The sequence below is a fragment of the Sturnira hondurensis genome, unplaced genomic scaffold (genome assembly GCF_014824575.4).
Source record: "Sturnira hondurensis isolate 20B ecotype Veracruz unplaced genomic scaffold, ASM1482457v3 Scaffold0014384, whole genome shotgun sequence".
Classification (NCBI taxonomy): Eukaryota; Metazoa; Chordata; class Mammalia; order Chiroptera; family Phyllostomidae; genus Sturnira; species Sturnira hondurensis.
In genome coordinates, this window is record NW_028087015.1 from 40,596,004 (window position 1) to 40,603,078 (window position 7,075).

Sequence of the window (7,075 nt, forward strand, 5' to 3'; positions counted from 1 at the left end):
GACACAGAAATTTGTACCGGGTGAAATAATAGTTTACCTTTTTTTTAAGCAGGCATTATCTTTTGAAATGTTACTGTGCATTTTAAACAGGGAAAAAAGGGGGAAGGGTCCAGTCAAGGACCATGGACAGGGACAATGGGGGAAAAGACTGAATGTGGGAGAAGAGGGTGCACAGGGAAGAGCCATGGAGAATAAATGGGGGCAACTGTAATTGAACAACAATAAAAAAAATGTCTAGGTGGTAGAAGTTTTTTCTTCTTTGACTCTTGACTCATCTCCTTCCACGACACAGGTCCAAATATCTGCCCCCAAATATTTCTTCATGTTCATCCTCCAGGGATCCTAGAGCTGGAAGTAAACCCAAAGATGGAAATCTTAGTGTGCAGAAATCCACAGACGTTCAAGGACAGACAACTGAATTCCATGGGGGACGTCTACACCCAGGGTTAGAGAGAGGTAGGCGGAGACAGTGAGCACTACGGTAACACATTCTGCTCCAAGCAGAGGCCTGCAAGCTCTCTCCTGGGCCATCCCCATGGTGACCTGTGTTGGACAATACGTAGAGATGCTGTACTGATCACGCTAAAGGAATAAAACCAACTCATTCGAAAAGGACATGTGCCTTGTGGGGGGAATAAAATGTATTTGGGAGATTGGAAAAGAAGAGGTAGGGGGATATAAAAAAGCCACATAGATTGTGTCCAGCAGGAGGGAGAGAAAGAGAGTAAGACTAAGCAGATTGATAAGCAGTTTTTATTCTGATTGACTTTTTAAGAGGAGGGCGGTAGGGTAGAGTGTTAGAAGGTTTGCTTTGTGATATAAATGTAAACCTTACTTGCCTCTGCTACTTCAGTATACTCCATTCAAGGACTCTCCTTGAGTGGGTTGTGAAGGCAGATAGTGTGATGTTTACAAGCACAAGCTCTTCCTTGTGTAAATCCTGGTTGTGTAAATCAGGGCTCTTCCACTCTGACTGACCCTGGGCAAGTTACTCAACAGCTCTCTCAGTCAGTTCACCTAAAAATGGAAGCAATAATAACATCCATCTTACAGGGTTTGAGCAATAAATAAGTTAATGTGTAAAAGATACTTAGAACAGACCTTGGCATATATTAGAGGGCCAAAACGATTAGTAATTTTCACTTATATTTTAGCAACCCGGCTGGTGTGGCTCAGTTGGTTGGAACCTCATTCTGTAACTGAAAGGTTGCAGGTTCGATTCCTGGTCAGAGCGCATGCCTGGTTTGTGGGTTTGATCTCCCATCCGAGTGCGAACTGGAGGCAACCCACTGACACTTCTCTTGCATCAATGTTTCTCTCTCTCCCTTCCTCTGTCTCTGAAAAGCAATGAAAATAAAAATATCGAAAATTAAAAACATAATTAAATCCGCTATTCACTTACAGATATTCAGTATTGGAAAGGTAGTATAACCACGGCTGAGACTAGTGAGTTTGTAAATTGTATTAGCAACTCGACCTCACTGACACATCAGAATGAAAGGCCTCTGAGCACCACTGAGCGGATTCTTACCTGTCAGTGAGAAAACTGAGACTAGGGGTTAAAAGAGACTTGGTTAAGTTCAGGCAGCTAACTGTTGTAACATCAGAACAGCGTGAGTGGCCACTGATTTGGAGGTCGGCCAGGAAAGCAGATTCACAGAACAAAGATTAGGAAGCTAGAGGGTCCTTAGATTAGTCAAGCCTTCAAAGTTCAGACATACTCAGCTCCAGAAGAACGAAGAGAAAGAATGGGTCAGAAACAGGCAAGAAATCCAAATAGGAAACATAGAGACATCAGTGACAGGGAGAACTTGAACCCGCCCCGCGTCAGCTAGGAAATAGTGTGGGCGGAGTGAGGGAGGAGTTGGCTAAGAAAGGGTAAATCCTGAGGGAAGAAGACAATACAGGAAAGGGGAGGGGCATGGGCTGGAATGGACGGCAGAGTAACTGAGTGGTAACCTAAACCTGTAAGTGTTTGTCTGAAAAATTCACGATCATAAATAAATATTCGGAAAATCTGAGGAAAACTGTTTGGCAAGAAGACTACCACCCACCAGGAACTGAGCCAGTTCTTTCCTTTATGCACCTACGACACAGCAAATGTAACACTCCGCTTCCCCATGTCAGCCGGCCGTAAGTTACCAAGGACAGGCCAACACTTTCCATCTAACGGGGCCCCATCTGAGGACTGGGGTGCTCATTTGAATATAATGTATAGCAATTCAGTTTGTTAACATTTTTCTCTTTATATCATCTTTACAGAAAGTTCTTATGGGAGTCGTAAGCCTCAAAAAAACTCAACCGGAATCTCTAACAGCTCTAAGAGTTGCCCAAACAAGAGCAATAAGGCAGATTATTCTCAGTTGGGGCTTTACAGAGGATGAACCTTCGACCTCTCAGAATTCACTTTTGAGAGGAATTTTAAACGGACACTCGGAGCTTTCCTTTCTAAGGCACACGATGTACCGTGCCGGCTACCAAGAGGCCACAGGCTATCACTAACACTCAAGACTTAGATAAGCATTGCACTAACCGTAACCTTTCCAATTTTAGATTTCAGTGGACTTTCATGAGCTACTTGTGCAGTGATTTACTGATGGAGATAACTTACAGCCCACGCAAGTCCCCTTAAAGTCCATCCGCAGTCCCTGTGGACTTACAACTCTGTTCTTTAGCTTAAATGAGCTGGCAGGGAAAGAGGGGAAATGGAATTGGTGCACATTCTGTGCAGCTGTAACACTTTTGCCTGACGGAGACGGAAGATGTACAGAAGGAGTTTATCCCATATCAGTTTCAAAACTATCGGCCAAACGCTCTGAGGAGATGTTCTCTTAGTATTGGGTCCAAGATTGAATTAAAATAGTGAATGCAATCAATTATCCTTAATCTCTCATTGTGGTTTTCTTTCTGATGCTATGATAAATTTATCTAACTTCTTAAAAGGACAATCATAACAGTAATAAACCCAGTTTTCAATCCGTGGGTAAAAAGTTCATGCACGCAACGGACCCTCTGTGAGTACACCCGTAGGCTAGGGACAGTTTGAGCGTTCCCACTCCTGCGTGACTAGTGGAGTGTGACACCAAGTCCCCACTATTGCATTCTCCAGCTGCCATTTCCCAGGCCAACACCTAGGGTCATTCAGATTCTGCTCAAAGGACTAGTCCCACACATTGCCTACCTCTGAGAAAAAAAGATTGGAAAGCTTTAGGCTCTATAGCAATGGGAAGAAAGGCAGAAAATAGCAAAGAACGACTTTCTCTCATTCTGAACCTGGAGAGCGTTCTCTGAATATAAAGAAGAAAGAAATGAGCCGTGGTACACTTCTTACGTTATTTTAGTATCCTGGAATTATAAAAGCCAACCCACTCAACTGTTGCCCAGTTCCGAAGGCTTGTTGAGCCTCTCTCCAAACTGTTTACAGTAATAAGTATGTAGTTTGGATAACACTGGCATTATGAAAATCATGTCAAAATGGCTATGCTGTACATTTCATGCAAAAAGTGATCACATTTGTCTTTTTGACTTCCCTATTCCCGATTCAGAGCAAAATACCTAGAACATAGTCAGTAGTCAAAATATATATCCTTCCTCACTGAAGGATGGAAGTTACGGCTGACATTTATTTACCAGATTCGAAATCAATGATTTACAAAGTGTTTTACATTTTACAAGGTGCTTTTCACAAATTGCATTCTCAAATGTATGCTCCAATGGAAACGGAAGCATCATAGGGTGTATGTACACCCAGTGACAGTTAAACCAAGTTCAGATTCATTGTGGTTTAGCAAGGATGTCCTCATTGTAAATGGGGCGGGCCCTTGAATGTTGAAATCCCACGCCTCACTCTTCCTCAATCCTCCCATTTACAGTATAAAACCATGTAAATGAACTCCAGTCGGGACGCCCCTGCGGTGACAGGTTTCCAGTCTGCCTGGTGGGCCCACCAAACACTGAGGGTGGTTCTGGGAGGCATGAAGGGAGGTAACATAGAGCCACGTCCACTGATCTGTGTCCTCGACCTAGTATAATCTTTGATTTTATGTTTCTGGTTTGGCATTAAACAAAAGAGGAAATGGCCTTGTATCTGAGTGGTCATTCCATTCCATTCTCAAACCTAAACTAGCTTTTATGGTCTGGCCTGGTTCAAATGGTCAAAGTACTCCAATGTGGACAGTTTCTCTTTTCCCTTAGTTTATAAAGCTATTTCTTTATGGGATCTTCAGGTCAATAAACATAGTGTGTATATTTGATGCAAAGAATTTTCAAATTATTATCAAATATGTATAGATCATCTTTTAGAAACAAGTAAATTCCTGCTAGGCATTGTGAAGAACAGAAATGAAAAAAATGCAGTGATTATGGGCTGAATTGGGTTCCCTCCCCACAAGCCCCAAAATTTATATGCTGAAGTTCTAACCAAGCCCTAGCACCTTAGAACATGGCTGTGTTTGGAGATAGGGTCGTTGCAGGTAATTAAGGTGATTAAGTTAAAGTGAGCTCATTGAATTGGGCTCTAATCCACGATGCCTTAATCTAAACCTTGTAGCTTCCAGAACTGTGAGAAAATAGATTTCTGTTATTTAACCACCAATCTGTCTACTTTCTTATGGTAGCCTGAGAAAACTAACATCACTTCATTCATGATTCTCATTCACTAAGATCTTACACTTATTTCTACATTCATGGATATGAGATGAAAAAGAATAAAATTTAGACTACTTAGCATTTGAAATACACATATAATAAAACAACTTTTACTTTCTACAGTATCCTTCTGGTAGTATTAGAGAGTTATTTTTTGCTGTTACCAAGAAACAGATCACTTGCGAAATAACTTTATGCTTGTGTACAAAAAATGCTGAACGTGATTTCTGGAAGATATAATTTAGTAAGTACAAAATTATATTTTATACCTATTATAGTATAAAATATACTCCTTTTCTGTTCTCTTTCTCTCCTACATGGTTTTCCTAAAATGTCAACACATAGACAGAACCTGGGAAAAATCCAGTAGCTGATATAAATTATCCTGAAGCTCTTGTTAAGCTTCCTTTTAGTGATTCTGTAAACACTTCCAAATAGCTAAAGCTCTTAGATTTACTCACTCAGCCAACAGCTCTTACCACTGAGATGTTATCATTTCCCAGTCACATTGCTCTTGACCTTCACTTATGTACATGTTCTAGTGCCCAGTTTTTCGGGGATATGCTCTGTTATCTTAGGCAATAGCTTTTCCATCCTCATATAGGTAGGTTTGTTCCTGCATGCTTATTACTTCATTCCCTAGATAATTATAACAATGCCTATTGTGATTTTTTGTAATGCAAAAATAAAATGACATTTTAGTTCTATCTATAATGATGAAAAAAGATATTTTGGAGTGACTCTTCTGTCATTTATAAAATCATATTTAGCTAACAATTTCATGAATACCCATATGCATTAAACATAGAATTTTAATACCCATTTCACAAATGTACTGCAATTTTACAAGGGGAAGAAAGCTTTCAGGAGATGGAGGAACCTGCCCTAGATCACACAGTTGGTAAATAGCCAAACTGACATTCACACATTCAAATTCTGACCCAAGGTCATTTTTTAGTTGGTGTTATGTTACTCTACTGCCTTTCATTTTGATGTCCCAGTGCATTTATAAATATTAGTGGAAATCAGGGGGAGGAAAAGAGAAAATTTTTTAAAACCCATGTATTTATTTTCTTTTCTATATCCCATTCCCTGAGCAGTACTTGCATCCCCAGGGAGAAACCCAAAAATCGGTTGGAAGCCCAGGAATGTGGCAGGAAGTAAGAAGCAACAGACTGTAGTCATCAACAAGAGGTCCTGGATGCTGCCCTGGGAGAGATGCTGCCTAAACAGGCACCGAGTTAATATCTGGAAAGTATTTTATTTTCATTACATAAATATTTTATTTAGGACATTTTATTGTATTTTTCCACTAGCATTTAGTCCCCTTTTACTCCCCTCCCCTCCAATGACCATGCTGTTCTCCTTGTCCATGAGTCCTTTTTCCTTGATCCCTGCACCCTCTACCCCTCACCCCCCTTCAGCTGTCATCTGCTCTCCATCTATGAGTCTGTCTCTATTTTTCTTGCTAGTTCAGTTTGCTCATTCGATTCCACATATGAGTGAAATCAAGCATTTTGTAAACAAACACCTATTTATATTCCTTCAGTCAAACAAATCTCATACAGATTTCATCTTAACAATTTGCTTATGCAGAAGAACAAGCTAACTTAGTCAAAGAGTATACGCGTTCTAAAGAATAAAAGAAAACGTGTACATAGAATTTTCCTCTGAGCACAGCAAGACTGGTTTTTCTATAAGTTATCCTAAAGGAAGTAAAAATTACACAACTCGAGAGTAAAAGCATACCTGACAAATGGACTTCTGGTTTCAGGTAGGGACTACATCTCACCATGTCTGAGCTGCACAAAGAACTAGTGAGCAATGCTTAACCCTGTAGTTACTTTTTTCCCTAGAAAACCTCTTTCAGGAAAAAAAAAAACTCTATTCAGAAATTCTTTGAGCAGATTTTATAATCGAAACTTCCAAATACAGTTCCAAAGAGAAGGCTATGCCCAAAAGGAAAAAGAGAGCATCTTACCCATCAAAAATCAAGTATTTAATAACATTTAATGTTTGGGAAAATTATTGGTCAATAAATTCTATTAAATACATTTCAGAAATATCAGCTAACCTAGGAAAAAGAGGAGAATAAAAACATGTGGGTTCTGGTGTAGGCTGAATAGCTGTGTTTGGGGGCCTCAGAATAGTTATCTGTATCTTCAGTAGGATGGACAAGGATAACCAACCGTTAAAATACTTTTAGCAGCAAAACTGTGTCTTATAATAAACTCCCACATGGAAGCCACGATGCATGTTATGTATACAGATGCAGGGCTGCTGTCTGAAACTGGATGGCAGGCACTGAGCTCACCTGCCCCTCTCTCCTCCCAAGCTCCCATAGAGATCACTGTGGAACACAGTTTGAAAACCTCGCAAATTTGATCACTTTTTGATATCTGCTAGTTATGGAAATTACCTTTGCTTT